The 25,345-nt window shown below is 40.2% G+C and overlaps 1 protein-coding gene across 7 annotated transcripts in view; it reads right to left on the bottom strand.

Annotated features, from left to right (window-relative positions):
• The window catches only part of PRLR (prolactin receptor), a 122,937-nt gene that overhangs the window by 76,613 nt on the left and 20,979 nt on the right, over positions 1–25,345 (bottom strand). For 5 of the 7 annotated variants that reach the window (XM_027797175.2, XM_027776808.2, XM_027797172.2 and 2 more), the window contains exon 1: positions 10,070–10,334. The exons of 1 other annotated variant lie outside the window; for it this stretch is intronic. The gene's annotated coding sequence lies outside the window, so the exon portion shown is untranslated. Of the gene's footprint in view, positions 1–759; positions 933–10,069; positions 10,335–25,345 lie in introns of those variants that run through there. One more of the 7 variants, XM_027797174.2, reaches the window with a different exon arrangement.

Genomic DNA, 25,345 nt, shown 5'->3' with positions numbered 1-25,345 from the left:
TACAGAAACTGCTGAATGGGTATTCTGCTGCCTGAAAGAAAAGATCTTGTCCCCCTTTCCCCCGTCCTCTTTTAGGTTCTGGGAAGAGTCAGGACAGTGTCACACAAGGTAAGACAGGGCATGCTTGCCCTCTCCTACTGCCAGTCCAACCCCTTGTGACCACGTGTGACCCCTCTGCCCCACAAACCCTCTCCATTTTCCCATCATCTCTCCAGCTTATCGCCCCTAACTCGGTCAGGCCTCCCCAAACGGCATCATTGCACCCATGTGAGGCCACCATTTTGATGCAGCTGTAAGCCACGTGTTATCAATGCTTTCTGTGATCGCTATAAAGATACACAGAAAGGAGTGTATAAATATGTATAATGCATACATACACAAAATGAACTTATATTTGAAAAAGTTTACATATAAAATATCACTCAGTAGGAGGTACTGAAATTAAGAAAGTTTAAATATGAATAGAAAAAAATTAAATAAGAAGAAAATACAGTTATGGGACCAGCAGTTAACAAGGCTACTGAAAAAACCACCAGATCAACACACAGTATTACTTGGGCAGTCTTCGTGCTGTGCTACAAGATATGGGCAACATGGCCTAGTAATCAACTTTACAGGAACATGTGGAAGGGCATAAAGAAAAGTTCCCAATGGGTTTTCCCCAAAAGCCCACATCCATTGGATAAATGACAGCTGAGCTGCCATTTCTGAAACACAACTGAGTTGTGCAGTGTGACGAGGGCAGGGGACTGTACTTACCAAAAGGCCTCTCTAATGTGAATGGCTCTCCTGAGTATGATGCAGCATTAAACACATCTCCTGTTAGGACAGATGAACTCCTGAAGGCAACTTCTAGATCACCCACACCTTACGTAGCAGACTGTGCCTTACAAACTCAGAATGAGATGTCTCCTAATGTAATATCCAGCAAGCTGAAAGTAGATGCCGATGAGTAACTCATCAGACTCACTCTTGTCTTCAACAATTTTGCAGCAAAGATCCAGCATGGTTGTTCAGACCTACACAACCTTTCCCATTCAAGTCCAGGGGAGGGGGTGGGCTGGCAGGTAGCAAACTGAGTTCTAGCTGAAAGCAATGGCATTGCAAGGCACAAGACAAGAAACAAGGTTTTCTTGATGCTTGTCTGCATTTGGGCCACTTCAAATGAATCCAGTTTGGGTTTGGTATGTTATTCTAGTCAGCCATAAACAAAAATCAGCCTCGTTAAAATGTATCTCCTTTTCTAGTAGTAGAATGGGCAGTCTTCCGCTGGAGTTCTTGTTTCTTTTGGACTGTTCAGTAGGGTTTGTTATTCTTTTATTTCTTGTTGTGGCTGGAATGCAGCCTGGCACTAGCCATCCTTTTTCTTTTAATGGTTTGAGGAAGGCTGTCCCTTCGGGGCTGTCTCTCAATAACCCCGGAGACCTCCTCCTTTCCCAGTGTTTGCAACTTGGCCACAACAGCCTGGGAGACACATCTGATCACATCTTTGGCCCTGTTTTCAGCCATGGTTTTAATGTGTTGCATAATAATTCTGAAACTTGTTTAGAAAAATGATACAGCTTTTGAAAAAGAGGCTATAGAATATACCTTCTACTCCACTTGGGCTCTTCAATAATTTATGTACAAAGAAGGGTCCTTTTAATTCTTTTACTACTCCTTTTACTATTTTATTCTTTACTACATGATGGTGTGCTTTCTTAAAATTCCAGAACCTTCCAGGGCAGCAGATGCAACTCCACAACTTTCTTTCCACTGTGAAATAAGATGCACTTATTTTACTTTGTATTTATTTCAGTGCTGCCTGTGTCAATATTAGATTGGCTCACTGGCACATTATGCAGCTTGTGTTGTGTTGCTGTAATAATCTCACTGCTATTACCATTTGTGAGAACAGAGCATGATTATGTGACCAATAAATGTCCAACCAGCTGGTGCTCAGCAAGATTTTGTGTAGAGGTAGATCAAGATAAACCTTCCACACATGTCAGCTGAAAAGAGAAACTTGTCACTGGCACTCCCAGGAGAAGTTTCAAAAAAAATTGCTAGCTTCCCAGCTGTACAAAAAGTACAAGAATTTTCAAATGTTTTACACTTTGTTTTCCTAATTGCAGGACTGAGGACCAGGTCAACAGGTAGAGATCTGTTATCGGAATGAAGCGTTTACATATTCCAGCAATATGCATATAGATGGATAAAGGACTTGCTGCAAAGAATAATGCCATGTCTTACCCAGCAGCACTATTAATATTATTCCAGCTGTCTGGGTATTGTACTTCTGCAATCCCCACCTCCCACTGGCCTGACAGCTCTCCGGGGCTTGGAATAGCTGTTTGCTAAAGTTCAAATTGTTGAAATAAAGTTCAAATGCACAACACATTGTTTTTGTGGGGAAATGCTGGTGTAAGCATTGTTGGGGAGCATGATGTAAAAGCTGCAGTTTACCATTCTTTTTCTCCCACTCTGGCTCCAACTGCTAAACATCATGGAATTGAGAGGCTTTTAACCAGCTGTTAAATATCTAGGGCCAGCAACACCACTTTACAAACAGCTGTTTCTTCCTTCCTTGCCTTCTTACTGCTAGAAACTTTTCAGTTTTGCAGATTCTGTCCTCAACAGTGTTAACTTCTTAAAGCTCATCAAGATGAATAAAACATCACCTTGATATCCTGGTACCTATAGCCAATTAATCAGCACATGGGTATCCAATTCTTTTTCAGTTTCATCTACTGCCTGTGAACCTCTGCTCATAACTGTTGTCAAATCTTTCTTTTGTTCTAGACATCCTCACATGGTCTTTTTTTCTGAGTAGAAGCATATTTACTCTAATTTTGCACCAATTCACAGACATGATTTTCCTTGCAGAGCTGGGAGGTTTCCCATCCACAGGTCTGACTGACAGTGCTGTGGAAGGTGTGGTTGTAGCTCTTTATAATAAACTCCAGTTACACACTGAGGCAACAAATGGTAACTGTGCTGCAAGACATACCCACATCTTGGTTTCTAGCATCCTGTTAAAACAGTCCATCACAGAAGCCTCCACTTCATTCTTAGTAACAAAGCAGTGAAAATTATTTTAGTTTAACAGCATGTCTAAAGGCTCGTTTAAAAGCATCAGTAATGTTTTCAAAAAGTGCTATAAAATCTTTGTCAACATAAAGATAAGGGAAAGGACAACCCCTGACATGCAGGATAATCCCTGTCATGGTATTACAAGTGGCTGTTGTCACACTGAGATGTAGGCAAAAGCTGCCTCCCACCCTGCCCAACAAACTTTTGTTTCCAAAATCCCAGGCCAACCATCTTCTCTCCAACACACACGGTCTTTTTAGGAAAACCCTTTGGGGTGTAGCTGTCCCTACACACATGTTCCTGCAGAGCTGGGGGATTTTTTGTTCTGGCTTTCTCCTTTAGTGATGCAATGTTACGTTTACTTTTTAGCACAGGACAAAGTCTGCCCCAGCAATACTGTTTGGTGATCTGGGTGGTTTGAAGGTGGGGTGAAGGGGGCCTCTTGGTCAGATTCAGGGGTCTCGTCTGTTCTTTTGATGAGCCGAGGCAGGGCGATGGCCTCTTGGTTAGCTTCACAGGCTCAGCCCTTTGCACAACACATATTCACATTTCTCCATGTCCCCGCACTCTCTCTGACACACTCCCACACCCTTGAGCTGTACTTTCCTTTTATTTAATTTTCTTTCTCTTTACCTACAATTTTGACCTAACTTTGTTATCTCTTACTAACATTTTTATACATGCACTTTAAAAATGTAGTCCTTATATATTTATAAAGGAGTGTAACTATGTATAAACACACATTGATACACTTTGTACACTCTCACATGGATCTTTATATACACACACACGTATTTATGTATGTATGTATGTGTATATATATGTACATACGAGGGCCTTTGACACACTTCTGGGGTAATGAAAAAGACAGAGTTTCAGATGTCAACAATTACAGGGGGTTCTGAGATCACATGGGGTATGGCCATGACCATGACAAAATTGTGATTCTCATGGACAAAGAGATGACTTCCTGGGCCTGAGGGATCTGATACACTTCTGAGCTAAGGGGGTCATATGGCTGGAAAAGGGGCAAGGGCTTCTGGGGACGATGGTTAGACTTTCTGAGGGGCAGGTCTTCCAGCAGAAGTTGGGGGAATGGGGCCTGAACCATCTTGTATCAAAGTTAATGACGATTCCCTCAGTTGTAGCCTTCTTCACCCTTTCCTCATCTATTTGAATTACAATAGAGGTCTATGCTGCTACCACTTAAACAAGGAATGCAGCGAGGTATTTGACATACAGTAATCTAGGGAACAGTATATAATAGTAATTAGAGAGAGGATTTACAAATGAATAGTATTTTAACATGTATCAGGAATTATTACAGGCAGTTTGGGTTGATACGGCATTGCTTAGGCTAAACAGGATATATGATGACTAGGGTATAGTGATGACACAAGACACAGGAGGTTGGACTTCTGGAGGGATTCAAAGAAATATCATGAATGCCAAACAGCCAACAAACCATTTTTTATCTTCCTTATATTAAGATAAAATAGTATGATTGTAACCAATTACCTTATATATACAAAGATACTTCATGTTATTACTTAAAACAAAGGGGCCACATGAGGATCTTACCTTCAGATGCCCAGACTTTGTCATTGAACCTGGTAGTTTAGTTAGACTTGGTAGTTTAGTTAAAACTTTCATCTTAACAGGTAATTTCTCCATCAATTAAAACTAATCTTTACTCTTAACTTAAAGCATGTACCTTTCAATTTTTTTTTTTATTTTTAGGTTTTTTTGCTATTTTTACTCTGTATTCACACCTACCTTTCGTATCACCATAGCACGACTGCCCTATCACAACTGAATGATGTTGTTCTTTATTTCCTCTTTGCATTCGCAATTAAGTAAAATTAATCTTATAAAGGAAAAGCCTACTCTCTTTGGATTGGCTTCCTTGAACTTTCATGATGTCCCAGTTAAAGTTTAGGGGTGAAGAAGCAGCAACAGCAGCAACAGCAGCAATCCAGTTTTTGACCAAACTGTGAGTGGATTTAGATTTGGCTACAAGTCACCTTTGCTTTTCTTTTGTTTCCACCAAGGAAGCAAAGTCACACCACATGGAAGCACCCAAAATGTGCTATTCATCAAATAGATCATTCTGTCCTAAATCACAAAACCTCCATTTTTGTATCATGATTGCTTCTCCTGATTGTTCATGCTCCGCTTAGAGGTCTGAAGTTTTCAGAAATTATCGGTGTCAAGTCTTATGAACCAATACATGCTCACAGGGAATGTTATGTACCACATGTTCACCAGGAGCAGAAACATGGCAATTTAAAAGTACTGCTAATACAGAATGACTTCACCCTGAGGGAATAATGAATGTGTTGACAGATTTCCCACTCAGAAACTCTGATTACCTCAGGTTGTCAGGTGGTTGAAAATCAGGAGATGAGAAAATTCCGCAAGACAAGGAAAACAAATGATATCAGATGTAACAAATGTGCTGAATGAGATCTTTTCAGAGATTATTAACTGTAAAGCTAAAGGGATCATAATGATAATCTAAACTATATACAAAGGGGATAGGACTCACCTAAGTGCAACCCTAAACAGCAGAGATCTTTCAGAAAACATTTTTAGTATTTATTCTTAAACTTTCATTCTTTCACATTTTTAATTCAGCAACCTAGAGTGGGGTAGGTAAAAGAAACAAAAATAACACGGAATGCCTTTGGCACTAGCAGTTTCTTAGAAATATAAAACAATCCCCAAGCTACTTTTTGGGGCATTATGTCAGGCTGCCCTAAGACCTCAGGTTGCTTAGTTGGTCATATGCTGCTGCAAGGTGTGGGTGAGTATGTGGCAGAGGAAAGTTCACCTGGCAGCGCCACGGCTGTGCTGGGCAGACAGATGCTGCAGGCAGGAGAATAGCTGTTCCTGTGCTGGTTCCTGCTGCCCCACAGAGTGTCTGCAGAGTTCATCCAACGGCACCAGAGCACCTCATGCACACTCCACAGGTACAACATGTGGACACAGGAGCGTACGTATTCAAGAAGCTTCTAAGTACTATTCTGAAATGCTCACATGTTGCAAATACTTCTGGAATACTCTGTCCCTCCCAATGCCCATGACACAAGATGAGAAACCTGGACTATGGAAACAAGTAAGTGCTTTGAGATTTACACTTGTCTGAATCTTTGCAAATTTAGATTTTTTTCTCAGTATTTCTTATCATGTTTTTCAGTGAAATATGGAAAAATATTAATGATAAAGAAGCTGGCAAAAGTGAATCTGCAGTCCTGCAGTGGATTTTCAAATTCTGAACTACTGCAGATCTCAGCTTGAACTGTTCCGTGGCAGTGAGCAGCTATGCTTGTGTATACTATAATTTAAGACAGAACTGATTGATTTGTCTCCCAGTTTGTCTCCCTTCCCTGTTCTAGTCACTTCAATGTATATCCTAATAAATGCTCATAATAAACTGAGTTGAATGTTTGAATTGGATGGAAAAAAAGGGGTATCTTTTTTTTTAGGGAAAAGTAAACTTATTGTATGCTTCCCCAGATTCAACCTCAAGATACATCTTTCAGATGAATCACTGTAGTTACAAGTAGACTCCTCAGTCATGCAGTCAGAAACTGATACAAATTTCCTTATAGTTGGGTGCTTCTGGATTTTTCATTTTAAGAATTCTGATCCAAACTCTTCTGAATCTTCAACTGAAAATCCTACATAGTTTATTTTGAAATAAAAATTATACAAAACCTTTGTAAGGTCACCAGCTATCCTGTAACTCGAAACACAAAACTTTTTTACTGCAAGAGAAATTTCCAAAAGAACATAGAACATATAGAAAACATCACTAACACTGCAGAACTCTACCAAGCATAGGTGGCTTCTGGGCATATGAAGTTACTTGCTATACACTATGAACTTAAGAAAACTTCTGTTGATCAGCTGTAGAAAAGTGCCATGCAATTTGACTGAACTCAAAGCACATTAACAGTTTGTAATTCCTAAACCAAATATGTAGGGTGTGATATCCTAAGTAAGATGAGGACTAGATGATTTTCCTGTTTCTCAATATTCACACCTGAAAAAACAGGAGAAAGATTTTGATGGTGGTTGCAACAGCTGCAAGTCTCATAAAGTCCTTTTGTATTCCTTCTTACTCATAACAGACAAGCAACAATTTGAAAAGTAGTCACAAGATACTCAGAATAAAGTTTGTACTAGTCCAGACCATACAAAAATTGATAGTAGATCTTCAAAAAGGAAAAGCAGAGATTTAATTTACGCTGAGTGAAATTTTTGGTTTGAACTTTTATTGAGACACACAAGTTAGAGTGAGCTGAAACATTTAATGAAGTGTTTCAGAAGAGAAAGAAAACCTAAACAATATCATCACAGATTTTTATGAAGAAAGCTTTTACATTTTTGATGCTTTTGTAATTAACTTTATTTTTTTTCTAAATAAACTGCTCCACAGTGATAACTTGGGGTGGGGGGAGGACTGAAGAATAGGTACAGCTACAGCTGACCTATCAGTAAAAGATATTAAAATGGGATGAGCCGGTTCTTTAAAAGGGCTAAGATCAGCCTCAAATGAGCTAAGTTCAGCCTAGTTGACCATGCAGCGGGAGTAAGTACAGAGTCATGTGACAGGGGATATTTAACTCAGGGCCAAGCTAAGGGGAAACGTGATAGCAGAGGTAACCAAGAATGGAGACCAAACCAGGGAATGAAGGTGTCCCCTGAAAAATATAGGGGACCAGTCAGGAAAAGGCACTGGGAAAGTCATTGTGAGTGAAGTTATTAGAGCATTAGATCAGTCCTGTTAATTAGTACAACCAAGGACTTATGGTACAGGCTGAATTGCCCTTTGATCTTACCCTGTGAAGTCCTAGAGCCTCCCTGAGAGGCAGCTCTACTGGAGGAATAAATAGCAAACAGTGGTGCTGAAGCTGAATCCAGGGAAAACTAAGGTTTTCAGGGTGGAGTAGATGTTTGAAAGAAGGCAAGCACTTGGGACAAAAACCTAACACAATTCTGCCTGAAGGATAAAAATTGTATTGATGTTTATGTATATACACGCAGGTACATAAATATATAGAAAACAATTCAAAGTTTGGAAATTTGAGTATCTGGAACTGCTGGAATATTAGCTTCAAACAAGACAAAACCAAGAGGTAGTAGGAAGAAAGGATTTCTGTTGTTTCATGAGTCTGTAACTAACCTGCATCTAATTCAGTGAAGAATACAATCCTGGGAGAGCAGAAGTTTGGACTGAAATCCTGATGCAGCTGAAGGAAGTGGCTGAACTCCATTTGCTTCACTGCAGTAAGGAATGTGTAGAAGTCAAACTGCCACAATCTAAATGAAGGCCAGAGCTTTTGAAAGCCACCTTTGCTCCCAAGTACCTGGTTTCTGATAGCAGAGCTTCATTTGCAACAGGTGTTAATTCAGCTGGAACCAAGCAAACCTGACACATTTAGAAAAGCTGTTTAGCTGGGCAACAAAAAACTAGATGACAATCCAATGGAAATAGCTTAAAAAACATACAAAGCTCTTCTTAAACATAAACATGAACATTATGAGACCCAAACTATCCTTCTGAGCTCAGTCCATGGGAAAATGTTGCCTGTCAAAGCACCACATCTTTCACAGGAAAATTTAGTGGGGCAGAGTTCAGTTTTAACAGCACAAAAATTGCTACGGTTACCTATCAGGTTTTGCTCCTCATTGCCTTTACGCTAACTGCATTTATCTAGATTTTGTTTTCCTTCAAGATCTGCAAGCTCCATGCCAAATAAGGGTCCTGTTAATCTTTGTGTCAGGCTTTATCTAGGCTGGACTTCATCACAGAAAACCAGTATGTGCACTCACACTGCAGACCTTGTTCTATAGATACTTTCGGTGCCACGAAAAATGCATATGGTAAACGGCTGTATTCATCACGCAGACAGTCAAGCATGACTTGTTGCTTAAACTTGCTCACTGCCTGGGCAACCCACCTCCCTGCCTTGCTAGTGCCGAGTTCAGCTCAGTAATTGCAAGCCAACTCTGAAAAGAAGAGAAGGCTGCTAGCTGCAGCACAGCATTTCTGCAGCAGGAAGCTTATGCTGGCTGAGAATCCGTACGCTGCCTTGCAGGCTGCTGCGCTCCCTAGAGGGAACTCGTAGCAATGGAAGCTGTATTCATTAACAGATTATTAATGAATTCCCAGGTGACTGCTGGAATAGTGAAAATATTACAGATGATGATGGTACAGCGTTTCAGCAGAATGCAGGGAAAATTGGCTAAAAAGGTGCTCCTAGGATCAAGTCACACCGTTTTCTTTACTTCTCGCCAGCTCAGTTACCAGCTTTTCTTTCCTTTCTCTCTGTTTCCCTTCAGCATCTGAGTGTCAATTCATGCCAATACCAAAGAATTCTGAAGGTAAGAACACAAAACAGGACCTGCTAACTAGTGAATGTATACAGAAACACAGGAGAGGGTAACACACAGGAAGAATAAAATAATAGCTAAGGAGCATTAGACAGTGGAAAATGTGATGGCAGTTATGGGAGCTTCAGGAGGCTTGTTTCCTGAACCAACATATTTTCATTAATGAATAACATAAATAAGATAAAATTAATTTTATATATATATATTTATATATATATATTTATATAAAATATAAATGACATAAAGCAGTAATAACATGATATTAGTATACAAAGTGCATTAAAAATGCTTAAAAAAAATAAACGCAATCCTGAATATAATTGTAAAAACACATATAGAAGGAGTGGCATCTCTGTGTCTGGCTTATTTCAGTGTTTCAAAAGAGAGACCACTGACTGACAAGTTAAAAAAAAAATATTTCCAGAATGTGAACCTTACAATATTTAGCATACCATGTTCAGTTGAACTGATTTTACTTTTTTGTAAGTTTTAAATTTCTGCTAACAGAACTACAGTCTACTCTGTCCTTTATGACACAGAACCCTTTATAGTCAGGTAAACATACAGTAGGAACAGATTTAACTGCAATACTTACTTTCGCCTGGTAACGAAAAGTATGCTGACCCATGTCAATTCATGAATGCTTCCTGAACAAGGACTGGAAAATCCAGCATTTGAAAGAGTTTCACATATATTAAAAAAAAAAAATAATATTAAAAAATCCAGAAAGAAAGTGGGGAAAAAAGACCCCAAAGCATAAAGATAAACAAAGAGCAAGCCTTTAAGGTTTACAGCTCTGACTGCAAAATACTCAGCTTGGCAGCTGTAGGAGAAATACAACTCTGTGTACTTGTACACGTTCTCCCCGTTAGAGGAGGAGTCAGTTTTGCAACACTTACGTTCCTTGCTGGAGGCAAAACAGTGATTCTCTTCAGTGCAAGCAATGTTTGGAGCATGACAGCTTTAAATGTGAGAGGTATACTCTGTAGCATAGGAATGCATCAGGAGAAAAAGATTATTTTTAAGCATCAGCTACATACTCTACAGCTTGTTGAGGCTCCTTTTAAATGCTTACTGCCTAGGATGTTTTTTTCCGGTTTGTTTTTTTGTGTTTTTTTTTTTTTTGCTTGGTGTCTTTTTTTTTTTTAAGAGAAAACTAACAGACCTTCAGCATAAACTGCATCCATAATACTCTGTGTGCCAGTAGTCCTTGTTTGATATTCTAGAATAGCAGAAAAAAATAAATTATTTTTACAAAAAAATGATAGGTGTTGGTTTTGCATCATAAAGCTGACTAAACAGAAGAAAACAGCCTTTTTTTTGTAATTCTGTTAGCTTTCCCCTGTGATTTGCAGGGAGTTTTAGGTTATGCCATAGGGTTTTGAATTTTACTGACATACTCAATTGTTCACTGGTCATCCACCTCTACTTAACTGAAAACATCTTTACATATTCTTATTAATGCTTTCTTTGAATAACATTTTTATCCTCTCTGCATTCATGCCAGTGAACAGAATAGAAAATAAAATGCATGCATGTGTAGTGAAAATTCTTTTAAGCAAGAAGATTGAGCCAAAACATTCTTTTTCTTAACAAAGCAAGATTTCTGTGGTATGGATGTGAAGCTGTTATTAGAGGCAAGTCTCTCCAATCAAGGCCAGAATTTTTCATATCTGGTCACTAAATGGACATTCTGCAGAATATTTAAAATAATCAGCAATCATATGAACAGTTTCTTAGCAAGACAGGCAAACATTTTCAGGTGAGAAACACACACATTTTGATTTATCCACATGGGGATTATAAAACTTCAAGTGTTTCTTCAGCATGGTTTGGGCTACGCTAACTGCCAGCTGCTACTGAGAAGAACTGTTTCAGTTTGCACCTCCACCTGCGTTGCTCCCTTCCATCCATCATGTGTGCTGTGTTATCCATTTGACTCAATGTTAAGAAGATAGTCTAGGGAGCTAAACTGGTGGAAGGCATTTCCTGTTGCAAATTTCTGAACAGGCTCACTCTGAGGTTAAACATGCTGGCGGTAGGGGAATGGAATGCATAGCTGGCAGTAAAGACCCAGCTAAGTGTATCATAAACTATTGATCACATGCTCACAGCGTTCAGCCAGCTCTGAGCAAATTCCACCAGTGACTCTCTGTGTTGAAAGGGATGAAACTGCTCCTGGTAAATAGGGAATGTGTGCTTAAAAAGATGCTATCATCTCAGAAATAAGAGGAGGAACAGAAGGTAGAATGTAACAGGTATTTCACCTGCCAGAAAAGATGTAGCAGGCTGTGGCTGGTGGTTTTACTTCTGCATCTGCTTGTCCCTGCTAAATTTGGGTGGGGAGATCAAAATGGGGAGTGGGGGAAGAGAGAGATAAGATCCTGCCTAGGAAAGAGATTTTCAAAATGAAGGTCAATCAGGAAGTACTGTCTACACCATCACTCTCCTAATTTCTCTAAGAAGAGTGTAAAACCTTAAGGTCTGCATGCACATTTGCCCCCCCTAACCAAAACAGGCTTTGTACCCCGGAATCAAATTGGTGGGAAAAAGAAAACTAAAACCATATCACTAATATTTAGTAAAAGACAAGGTGAGGGATGAGAGTTAAGAACTATCACTGAGATCTGTAACAAAGATAACCTTTCACATTTAAACCTGCGCTATCCAGTCTATAGCTAGCTGATGTAATGCAACCTTGGTAACTGTAGCAGCAGGCAGTGCAATGTGAAATAGTTCTTAAATACTTCCCCAGGATTTTGAGTTCATTTTTTTTTCAGCTTTTAATGAGTACTGTGTGCCTGTGGCTACACTAGTAGCAATATTCAAGCCAGTCAGTCAAGTCTGTACAAGCACATTCAGCCTCTGGTGGAATACTGCCAAGAAGACAACTGTGATCCTAGGAGCACTGGATTAAGGAGAGTATTTTAAGGTAGTAGTATGATCTCGTACGCGCAGAACACAGGTCACCCACGTTCAAGAAAGATTTTGTCAAATTAAGACAGGAGAAAAGGAAGGTCACTGCAATGAGGTAAAGGCTCTAAAGCCTATCTATTAAAAAGTAACTGACAGAACGTGGCTCATTTAGTATGACAAAGTAAAGGCTGAGGCAAGAAAATGGAACAGGCACTTACTCGTCCCTACAAAGGTAATGTATGTCTGTAAATACAAGTACTGGATAAGTCTGGTAGCTTTTAGGCTAAGGAACAATGCTGGAGCAAAAACAACAGGTAGAATGAGAACATAAATAAAATCAGGTGGTAAACTAAAAGGGTACTAACCATTGGAGTATGAAAAATTGGAGCAGACTTTAAACAGGGTAAAAAAAAAAGCATAGCTACTTTCAGAATAGAGCTTGGCTAGTCTTTGAAAGGGATTATCAACTTGACTCATCCCATGTCATGTAACTGGTGTATCCACTTTAGAAATCTGGTTTAGGTCAGGATCTTAAGCTGCCCCAGTAATGAACTGAGAAAGATTCCTCTGTGGCTGGTCTAGACTGATTTATGTAGAAAAGTTCATAGGCTTGGAATGTTAAAATAGGCTATTAAATTCCAAACAGCCATCCTTAATATCGAAAGATCATTTGTGGAAAAGAAGTTTAAGTACATTAAGAGAGCAATGGTCTAACTTTATTTTTGATTTAATGACATTTGTATCAGTATAACCTCACCAACCTCAGTGAAGTTAATTCTGCGTCGGAGCTCCATCAGAATTCTGACATTCTGAACAGAATTTCACTACCCTCAAAAAAAGCAAAATAGTGTCACAAGAGGAAGCATGTAGGATTGGGAGAAAGGCAGGAAGGAAGATACAAGTTGGAGAAACCAGTCAAAGAAAGCAGTAAGCTTTCAGGAAAGGGCTTTACTGGTGAGAAAAATGCTAAAAGGAGCATGTCAGGCAGGGAGATTGAAAGGGCATATAAGAGGACACTGCAATCCGCCTTTCCCTTTCCCACAGCCCTTATCTACCAAAAACCTCCAGCCTTCTGCAGAGAGTAACAGTTTGTATAGGAGTTGTGGCTGTCCCTGCCCTTCCCTGTGCCCCTGGAGAAAAAAAACCAAAACCCAAAACACTAAAAAACCCAGAGGACAGAAAACAGGGCAAGCTTCTTTTTTTAATTGTAGAGGAAAGAATATATGAAATAAAAGAGTAGAGAAAGAATTCATAGAACTACAGGGAAAATTATATTTTCTTCTGCTGATGTCTACTTCCCTTACCATGACCTCCTCTGAAGAAACAGCAGCCAAACCCCTCTGATGTGAGTCTCTTTAGAGACAGACAAAATAAACTTAGAGAACATTTGTCATGCAAGAGAAGATGCGGCAGGTGCCATGGCTGCTCACTCACATCTCACATCACCCACGTGTCTCAAAAGTCCTGCCTCTTATCACACTGCAGGTTTGCCCCAGAAATACAGCAAAGAGCCCTAGGACCAGGATGTCCTGAGCCCGTTTTGACAGAGCTGTAGCCCATGCTCTCTGTAGCCCGTGATGGGCTGGCAGCTGAGGCCGTGCCTTCTTGTTTACCCGGAAGTACCCCAAGAACAGCAAGTTCAGGTCATTCTGCAAACACTCCATGTCATCAAAAATACAGCCCTTCCCTGTTTCTGGAGTTTTGGTCATGGACAAAAACACTGGTTCTGGTTTATTTTCAAGATCTGTTCTTAACACATACTCCATTTCCAGCCCTTACATTTGTGAGTCTATTTTTTTATCCTTTGCACCTCTCAGACAAAACCACAATCACTCTAATTGCCAGTGTGTTGTGCCACTGTAACCCTTCCTCAGACCTCCATAGTAGTCTGCACTTGGGGCACCTTATTCTTGCACTTCTGTTCTTGGGATACATGAGATTGCCATTTGCCACAGAAATCCTCGGTCTTCTTTACCCTCAGACGTGCTAATAATTTTTGTATGAACATGTAGTCGTTGGTCACACAATGGGATCTCAGTCAGTGTGACCTCTCAGCACACCCACCACTCTGGAGAGCAGACACAGCTTCAGGAGCCCATGGCCACGGGCAGGCAGGAGACCACATGGGTGTGACTGACGGTGGCAAAGTGGCCGCTGAGATGAGCAAAGGAAGGGAGGAGTGCCTGGTCCTGAGGGACCTGACACTTTTCCAGGGTAAGCCTGCCATGCGACTGTGGCAGACACGACTTCTGCCAGAAGTGAGGTCACTTACCTTCTGTGAAAGTTGTCCTTTAACTACTAACGAAGGATTCCATCTACCACACTTACCCATGCTGCAGCCAGTGCAACTCCTCATCTGCGTTGGTAAAACAGAGAAGACTGGGATTCTACAAAGTTAGGTACAGTGCGAAGACCTAGCTAGCTCTAACAGTGCTGAAGATAATTGAAAGTCTTAGAGAGCCTGAATGAATTAATGAACAAATGAATTAATCAGATCTTCTAGTTTTACAGAAGTTGTTTTGATATATTTATTTTTGTTTTGAAATTATAAACACATCTTTGGTATTTACATAACTATAAGGAATATGCCTGTCATCATGGAGAGCTGTTCTTCAGGAATCATCCTTGTCTCATGATGTCCAATATACATTCAAAATACTTTGATAATTTTTTTTTAATACAGACTTCAGTCTGTAAGTGTAACGTTATCTAATTCAGCTTTGTATCACTTGCCCTCTGAACACCTGTAAATTCATATTCAGCTGTCCAAGGCTGGCATGTTCAGCTGAGTTGACCTGTTGATATAGATGAAATAATTGCTGTTTCTTGGATGGGGTCATCGCACAATGTGGCAGCTTCCTACTTCACTAAGCCATGCTTGATGACTGTCTCCTAGAGAAATTTGTGAAACGTTCCTATCTTTTTTTTAACTGTGGACTTGTATCAAACCCTTTCAAACAAACCCTGCAGCTTTCATGTATGTCTTCACTGAATATTTCATTCTCTCACAGTTGGCACATAGTTTAATTATGGTCATTATTAAAACAGTATTGGAACATGGTGGAAGGAATGGGGATCTCACCCACTATCTGTATTTGGATTTGTTATATTTCTTGCATTTCTGCGTCAAAAGCTCCCTCCCTCCCATTTAATCATCTAGAGAAAAGGAAAAACAGTAAACTATTGTCTAGAAATATGTTTTCTTCTCATGGGAACATTCATGAAATAAAGATGATATTAATCTTGACTAATTATTTTTTTGCTTAAATTATAAACAAAAATACTTCTGTACCACAACAGCTTGGTTGATGTGAGATGCACATATACAATTACTAGGTTAACAATGTAAGATCTAACTGACAAACAATGATGCCATGAACACAAAATAGCAATCACACAATAACATGGTCTCTGTGATAGACCAGCCAACCCTTTCAGAGTCTGTTTCATCTCTTTGATCTGTAACTAAAGTTACACTATCATAAAATGAGTCATTTCTTATTGGATATTTTTACTGTTACAAAAAGCCTGCTTACATTTCTAACCCAGAATGGGTTTCCACAAAACTCTACATCTAATTAACACAGTATGTCCAACAGAATCTCATGTTGTTTGAAAAGACAAACAGGCAAAGAGGTGGTAATAAAAACAGGCTTTCAAAAGACTTGTTTCTCAGTTATTTACAGTTGCTCTTAAATTGATCTGTCTTTTGAAATATTCTAAGAAACGGTCCCATCCATTATGGTTTTATACATATTATACAGCTTTTAAAGACATTTTAAAAGACACTAAATACAAGTAACACTTAAATTCTAACTTATATGACTGTCTTATTAGTACAAGCTGTAAGAGTGCATTTTATGTATTGCCACCCTTATGTTCAAATGTGAAAACGTTAGAACTCTGCCTTGAGTCATTTGCTCCCTAAATCAGCCAGAAGTTGTTGAAGTAGGTGAGGAGATGTATGTGAAATCAATAAAGTATATAACGTGCAGGAGGCAGAACTATGTAATGATGATGAGATTCCTTCTGATTCTGTAATCTCTTCAGTTATGAACTTGGCCTAACGTACGTCTCCACGCCAGTCTGCTGACGGCCATCAGCGTAAGCCCTATGGCCAAGAGCAGAGCCTGCTGAGGGATGTGTAAATTCAGCCCTGACTGCAGCAGAATGGCTACACAAGGACCTTTCCTGAGGTGTGCCCCAATGTATTCGTGTCCCTTGTTCCAGCACAGTCCCAGGTCTCTGCTCTAACTTCTGGGCCTGGCAGCTGTGCTATCCAACGCAGCTGCACAATCTTTGCCTTCTTATATTAGGAATTTTCCAAGGCATATAATTTGTAGTGTATAATAGGACAGAACACATCATATTATTAGATGTATCTATATTAGAAGAAAACTCTCCCTTAGGGATTATTTCCAGTAAGTGTATTAAAGCCATTATGAAACAGAAAATAACGCTCACTTCCAAAAAAATATAGTTATTGAAAATCATGTTATATGATTGTTAAGAGTCATAGTGCTGTGTATGGCGTTTGCAGGGCAAGGTTTTGGTGGCGGGGGGCACAGGGGCGGCCTCTGTGAGAAGCTTCCAGAAGCTGCCCCCGTGCCCGGTGCAGCCCGTGCCAGCCGGCTCCGAGCTGGGCCCGGTGCTGGGCAAGGCCGAGCCCGTCGGTGCCGGTGGCAGCCGCAGGGACCGTGTATTTCAGATCGTGTATTTAAGTGCGAGCGAGCCCAGCAGCCCCGCGGCCCCCGGGCCGGGGCAGGGGGAGGCCGGGGGGCTCCAGGCGCCGCAGCAGCGGCTCCCCCAGCCCGCGGGGCGGCCCCCGGCGGGGCGGGCCGTGCCCCCAGCCCGCGGAGCCCCCGGGGGAGCAGCTCCCCCCCCGCAGCCCGGGCAGGGCCCCCCCCGGGGCAGGGGGTGCCCGCAGGGGGCTGTGACCCGCGGGCAGCGGCGCTGGAGCAGCTCCGGGCAGGGCCCGTGGCCCCGCGGGGAGAGGAGCCCGGGCCGGGCCGGGCTGGGGCAGGGCCGGTGCCCCCGCGGCGGCCGGGCCGGGCCGGGCTGGGGGCGAGGGGGCAGGAGCGGCGGACACGAGGTGTGAACTGACCGCAGCCCCCACTCCCCATCCCCCGGCACCACGAGGGGTGCGGAGGGAGAGAAGTCAGGAGTGAAGTTGAGCCTGGGAAGAAGGCAGGGCGGCGGGAAGGTGTTTCAGGGCTCAGTTTTCATTTCTTATGATCCTACTCTGCTCTGATTGGTGATAAATTCATTTTCCCCGACTCGAGCCTGTTTTGCCCGGGCGAGCGCCCTGCCCCTGCCCCTGTCCCTGCCCCCACCTCCGCCCAGACCCTTTCCGTGGATTTTCTGTCCCTGCCCAGCTGAGGAGGGGAGGGATGGAGCCGCTTGGGTGGGCACCTGGCAGCCGGCCCCAGCCAGCCCACCACATGCTGTGGTGTGTGTGTAATATATAGATTATATATATATAATGGTTGTCTAGAAAAATGTTGTAGGTGAGCAGTACTTCATTGCGTACTGAATATTCTTCATCTTAACAAGAAAGCTGCTACATTTTGCATTCACTTGCATGATTAATGTGCTAGTTTATGAAGGAGAAATACATGTGTGCTTGAGATTATTCTCTCCCAAGTAACATTTACTGGCCATGGTTGGAGAAGAGATAGTGAACCAGATGGACCTTTCATCTGAACCAGTATGACCGTTCTCACAGCTTAAATCACGAAATGACAACAACATGCATCTTTTCTTCCCACACGTGCACATTCTAAAACTTCTTCCATGCAGTGAGCCACAAGGAAGAAGTCTCTGCCATAGTTAACTACCTTGTCTTTCAGGAAACAGTGAAAGAAATAGCTGGATCCCAAATAGGAAATTTTGAAATAGTTCCCTCCTATGAAAGCTGTCCAATTTTCCACTTAATTATTTTAAACCAAAATACTTAATTGTTATTCAGGATTACTGGGGGGGGGGGGACACGGACACGATGACACACACACACGACACGGACACACTGATTCACCTTTTGTACAAGTACAGAAGTGTACTTGCTAGTTAGAAGAAACCACATAAGGACCATCAGCATACTAAAAGCATTCGAGCTGGTCATTTTAGTACTGACAACTTCTAGTAATTAATCTTTACTTAGCTATTCTTTTATCTGTTGTGTTTTGTTTTGTTTTCTTTTGTCCTTTTTTGTCCTTCCTTTGTGCACTATGAGTGATAGGCATAATTGCAAAAAACTCCAACTTGTCTGTAATGATGATAACTATCGCTCTCCTTGGTAATTAGTAACTTTTCTTCCTAAAAGTCAATCAAGCTTTGTATGTGATAATGTGTTAGCAAGAAACAAACAGTCACAATGCCTAATTCATGTTTTTAACGGATGCTGTTCTATCATAGTAGTTTAAAACTGGAGGAATGTTTTATCAGTGAGGTATACCTACTTCAATTTTGACCTTTTTTTCTGCATATTTGTAAGAGGAACTAAATTCTGCAAAGAGATGAAGATAGCCACACAGTAGAGAATTAGCAATCAAAATGGCTATGAAAATTTCTTACAAACCACAGACCGAAAAGAAGGAATTAACACATGGAACTTTACAATGACACAACCTGAAGAAACAGGCCCTGGAGACTGGAAAAACAGTTACTTCAGTGTTCACAATTTGCTCAAGCCATTCATGGGACTCAACACACTACCAGGAAAACTTCCATGGAAAGCAAAAAAAACCCAACCCAAAACACATGGCAAACAAACAATATGATGTACGCTCAAAGCACTCTGACAAGTAGAACTTGGATATGAATTATGTTTGTTTTCTTGGCACTTGAACTTTAATATCCCAGTAAGACTGCCTATCTGCAGGGACAGCAGCTGTTTTTTATATTTTATTGTTTTCTTTAATCTAAAATAAGATTTTTTATTGAGTGTACATGCCTTGCTCTTTGTGCATAACAATAAATGGCTCTTCAATGTAACTACGTATTTGAAAAAACCCTCCATAAATACTTAAAAAATTCTGGGCAAAATCATTAAAAATACAAAGCCTTTTAAGATTATTTATGAATCACTCTGTCAGAAGCAAATATAAAAAATAATGCTAATTTTGTCTGCTCATGCTTTTTCTCACAGAAGTATTCCTAGCAAAGAGTAAGGAACTACCATCACAAAGTCACTGAAAATGTAGTGCACAGAATATAAATTGTAAAGGCAGCAAAAGCAATTTTTTTACATCAAATTACTGCTGTGCTCCCCTAAGGCCAAACACACTCTGCTCAATTTAAGCGCCTATTCGAGGTACTGCTTCTCTAACAAATAATATCCAAATCAACCTTCTGACCTTAGAAGAGGAATGATAGAGGGTAAGTCCCTAATTTCTCATGAGTCAGTGGCAAGAAATGCCTTTGAGAATTGCAAAGATGGAGGTTTCAATAGCCCCTTTAGCTGAACCAATCCAGTGTTTAACCACTCACTCTGAGTATTTCTTTCTTATGTCAAATCCAAATCTCCCTTACTGCAATTTCTGACCACGGCCTTCTCCCACTATACACTTTTTAGAAGAGTCTGCTCTTTAAGGTAGTTGAAGAACATCAGTAGATCCTCCATTAAGCTTTTCTTCTTCAGGCTAAACGAACCTTCTCCCCTCAGCCTCTCCCTGTCCATCATATGCTCCAGTCCACCAACCATCCTAGGGGCCCTCTGCTCCAATTTATTGACATTTCTGTTGTACCAGGGAACACAGCAGCACAGATGCAGTTACTCTCCCCATAAAACAGCACAATGCAGAGTTGCCTGTTTCACAGTAAGAGTGCACTGTTGTCTCATATTCAGCCTGGCATCCATTCTAAGTCCCGGGTCCTTTCCAACAGAGCTATTGCCCTGACACCTGGTTCCCAGCCTGTGCTGATGCATGAGGTTACTCCATTTGAGGTGTGGAGCTATATATATATATATATGAGCCTTCTTTTGGCCCACTCAGGTTTATTAAATATCCTCTGACTTGAAACTCCACCACTTCGATCTCTCAGCCTGACCTCACCCCCTAATTTACTACCTTTTGCAAATCTGCAAATGCTGATGTGTCATCTTCCAGGTCACTGATGGAAGTATTTACATTAGACCACCAACAGGTGGTCAGAAAGTAAAACTAATTCTGGAAGCAAGAATGCTACACTGTCTACCAGTGCCACCTGAGCTTTAGATATTAGATGTTCCTAATGGAAGAAAAAGCCACCTCTGCAGATCAAACACTCCTAAACATTTGTGTGAGCACAGCTATCTGCTGAGGGAACTTCTGATGCATAAGGTAAGCACCTAAACATTAGGGTGATGGAGGGTAGATGGCCACACTCCCTGTCGTGACTTAGGTGAGCTTCAGGGGCTAATGTACTAGTGTAGGCAAGATTCCAGCTGACAGTATTCCATTCAATAGGTATAAGGTGTTAGAGGAATAATTCCCAGGTGAAATATTCTATGCCACAATACGTGGCAGCACGTAACACCCACTCGGATAACCTCAGGAGGGTTTAGGTGCTCAGTAACAGATGAATATACACACAACCATTATGGAATTTGCATGGTAACAGTTAAAAACAGTGTCTTGTAATTATGCAGAAACTTTAGGTTTCTAGATCTGTAGTTTACTGTGAAAAAAAATAAAATTTTAATAATGATTCTTCTCTTGAGAATGTTTCCTGTTTTAAAAGTCTTTTTATAGCTTTCCACTTCAGAGTGGTAAAGCTAACAGTCTGATAGCCTGATCTCCATTTCAATAGGTCAGTTGCACAGACAAGAGAAGAGGTTTTCATCCTATGTATGTCAAATGGCAGAGGAAAACACATTACATAGGGACACACTCTCATTTTCAAATAGTTTGGCATCTAAAGTTTCACTTGTCAGTGCCTGTCTCTGGTAGGTTATGTTGCTTTCATTATTGTGCCGTCAGAATCTTTCTTACAAAGATAAGCGAGATTCCTTGTGAAAGCTTAGACGCTGCAGAAGGTGCTTTAATTGTAGAGCATTAAAATACTGGTTTATTAGCAAAACACTTTGGTATTATTAATTTGCTGATATGTACAGATAATTAAATTGAGACAAAGATATTAATATGGTTTTGTGAAAGGTTTGTTTCTTTGTTACAAACCACAGCTTTATATTCATAGTCTTACAGTGTTTTTGAAAGACTGCAACAAATTTTGATGTTAGCACCCTTCACAACAGATGTGCAGCATTTGACATGCACACACTTCATTAGCAGAGAGATAAATAAATAAAGTTATTGAAGTACAAAGTTGACTGCCTTTTCCTCTCAGCCATAAATATAAGTAACAGGAAATCCTTTTGAAATGGAAGATCTAAGGTATAGGCCAAATCACCTTGTGCAAGGCATTTAGGAGCTATCAAGTTCTGGAGAATGCTCAGTTTGATTATTGCTCATTTTCTTGCCAACTTGTGGAATGGGATAAAGTTTTTGATTTTACACAACTAAGCACAGAGTACAGTTGATATTGCGAGGTTCCTCTAAACCACTCTTCAGTTCTAAGATATAATCAAGTGTACCAAAGTACTTTAGAAAAAAAAATTTCTCTAACCTGTTCTCAAACACATCTAGCCATAGAGGTTCTATGTTTCCAAGCAATGTTGAAGACAATTTTTCCCACTGTTCTTGAAAAAGCCTGCCTTTTATTATGATTCTAAGGCATCTGATGCAGACAATTACACTTGCAATTATCTTAAATTACTGCACCCAATACTTAGATAGATAGTCTACATATCTGTGTACCTGACTCACAGGCATAGGAAAGTATTTACATGTCTATGTCAATTTGTAAGTCTGCCTGTGCCAGTGTAATATGCAAATGAAGAGCAATCTGCAGAAAATCTGCATTTTTAACATAGAACTGTTCTTATTTATCATTTGTGAATAAATATATGAATTCATTCTCTGGAGCCACCTATTTAAAATGCCTTACAGAAATAACGGTTAGGAAAATATCATTATTATTATTTCATTTGCTGGCTAATAGACTAGATTGCAGTATCTCCCAAAAAAAGTACTAGAAGGTACTTTGTTCTAGGTATTTTTAAAAAGTACAAGGACACACAGATTTTTCACTGGTCCTTCTCTTTTCTGTATATGCTTTTTAAAAATACAACACTTTTTTTCTAACAGGAATGTAGAAAGTATATGGGAGATTTTGACAGAAGTTGTATTCCCTCCTATAAATTCTGCTCATCATTTTTTAATTTCCCCCACAAGCTGTCTAAAGTAACTATTTAGTATACTGTTTCCCAGTCAACCAGAATAATTCAGAAGGTTCTGTTTAATTTTTATCACAATAAAAATATTTATTTGTGAAATGTATCAGATCATACTAACCAGAAAATACTCTAAATAACCAAGAAGACCAATTTTCTCCCTCAGGATGTTAGTCTGACATTTTTGATTTCTTTGACGTGTACTAGCTGAGAATTATTTTCTACTTCTAATGTATTCCATGCAGTTTTTAAGAAAAAAAAGCCAACATTTAAAAATAGTATCTATGTTAATAGACATAATCTGGTGAAATAACATTGCCTTTTAGACAATGAAGCTTTGTAAACTGACCTAGTTTCCACCTTTTATGTGACTCTGTTTCTCAGGTCAATATTCAGGTTCTTCCATCACAAAGAACTCACAATTTAGCCAAATTGGTCCTTTTATTGAACTGCCTGTCTTTTTTTTTTGTTGAGAGTAATTTGTGTGGGTGCTCTTCATACTATTCCTTCAAGAAATTGTGAACATTGTTGCCATTATGGAAGTGATACCGGAGGAATTTCACCAGTGTGCTTAACTGTAAATGTGGCAACTAATGTATCCATGACATGGCCAAGCTGAACAACGCTGTATTATGTAGTTCAGCCACTGGCAGAACGCTGAATAGGATAGTTTAGCTACTAAATAGGTAAGAACCGGTCCGAAACCAAGACATGAGCCAAGAGTGCTGAAACAGGGCCAGAAGAAGAGAAGGTCAAGAAAAGGATAATAATAAGAAGAGGAAGATGATGAAGAAAGGATGAAGATGTCTCAAAGGGCCACCAGAGGACCCCTGACCCATTAGGCCACACATGCGTAGTAAGAGTGTAGATATGATAACCAGTTCTTGAAACTGTAATGAATATGCTAACAGTTTCTCAGAAATGTCATTAATATGTATAGATTGGCCATATAAAGATAAATAGTGAACAAAGTCAGTATGTGTGTTGGATGGAAATTATTCCCTGTGCATCCGGTGCTGATAATAAAGAATGCCTGCTTTCTAACACTCCAAACCAGGTATTAGAGAGTCGTGTCTCCAGTTTTTCAGTATCAAAAGAATGCTTCCATCTAAATATGAAAGCAAACTAGTAGCCTGTCTGGTCCTTCAGCTCTCTGCAAGGAGGAAAATCGGTGGGAGCTCTCGTTCAAATACTGGTAGCACTTTGCTGTAATACTCCCTTGCCACCCTTTGAAAGCGTATTGTGTGGGGTTTGAGATGCTCTGCATGTTTTTGTGTAACTGTATATTTGTGTGCTACATTAGGATTAATTTCCAAGAATGCACGCACACATTGCTGGTACTACTAATGTCTATGGCAAATCCCTGATTGTAGGGTTCTATTTCATTAAGCTATCCTTGCACATCTTTTTTTTTAATACATCCTTGCTTCCTTGTGTAATCCATGTTTACTTAATAGCAAACCTTGTTATTAACAAGGTTATTAAAAGTGATCCAATTCTCACGTTCTTGCTTCAATCAGAATAAAGTGATTTATGACTTCTGCATACTGATACAGCCATCACTGAACCAAAAAACCCAAACATACCCTGGATAGAATTTTGATAGAAACAATCTGAATATTGAGTAAACATACAGAAAAAAAACCCCCAGATCCAGGCAAGGGGGGGGGGGGGGGGAGGGGGGGGAGGCTAAAGAGTACAGAAATTCAAAGAAATACTAGAAAATATGGCACAAAAATATAAAAATAAAAAGACAGGATACCTGTGCAAGGTGCTTTTTTGTACACAGTCTAAGGTAACCAGAAATGTTCAGAATATTGCAAGTGGAACTCACTACATTTTTGTGGACAATAGCACTTTTTGCTGCATTTTACTATAATGCAAATTTACTTAATTTTCTGCTTCAAGTCAAGGCATTTCACATAGTTTACAGGAAATTTCACTGCACAGTTTTCCCGTATGATAAAAGGTTTGGGACTCAGGTACTGGAGTGTCCATAAGTCTGGGCTGCACGATGGAGAGACCACAGGGATTTGAGAGTTGGCTACTGGAGAGGCCAGGAAGTTCGTAACCGCTCATGGAGAAACCATGGAGTCTACCAGGGTTAGTTACCAGTAAGACTTATAGGTTTGGATCAGCTTATGGAAAACACCCATTTGAATGTGTGTGTCAGTGTGTAAGGCAACTGGGAGACCAGGGAATCCAGCAGCAACTACTGGGTGGACCTAAGTTGCCTATAAGGGCAGTTACTGGAGGAATCCACAGTACATTTGTCCATGCATGTCTATTTCCATGGCATTGTAAGATCTCTATGTACTACTGTATATTCAGGAAGCAGTATTTATATCCCACACTTGACCAGTGTTTTATACTGAGTCATGCAACTGTACAATTTCTTTTCACAAAACAGAAAATACCAATATGGAAATCTAGGTTTTAAGACATGAAACTTTAAAGCTGTAAGAGAAAAGTGTTATGCTCTAAGATAAGGAATATATCTCTATGTAACTGAGAATCCCTTCTGAAAAGCTTTAGCAGGGAAACGAAATCATAGGGAAATCTTGCCTTTCTTTAATGAGATGAGCTGCCACAATTCTCGTTTTTGTTAAGAAAAACAGTTTTAAGTGATTTCAAAGCAGGTGCAAGTGAAGAACAGAAAGAGCGCAGAACCCAAGTATAAAG

Source organism: Falco peregrinus, chromosome Z, assembly GCF_023634155.1.
Source record: "Falco peregrinus isolate bFalPer1 chromosome Z, bFalPer1.pri, whole genome shotgun sequence".
NCBI lineage: Eukaryota > Metazoa > Chordata > Aves > Falconiformes > Falconidae > Falco > Falco peregrinus.
This window is presented reverse-complemented; position numbering and strand designations above follow the sequence as displayed.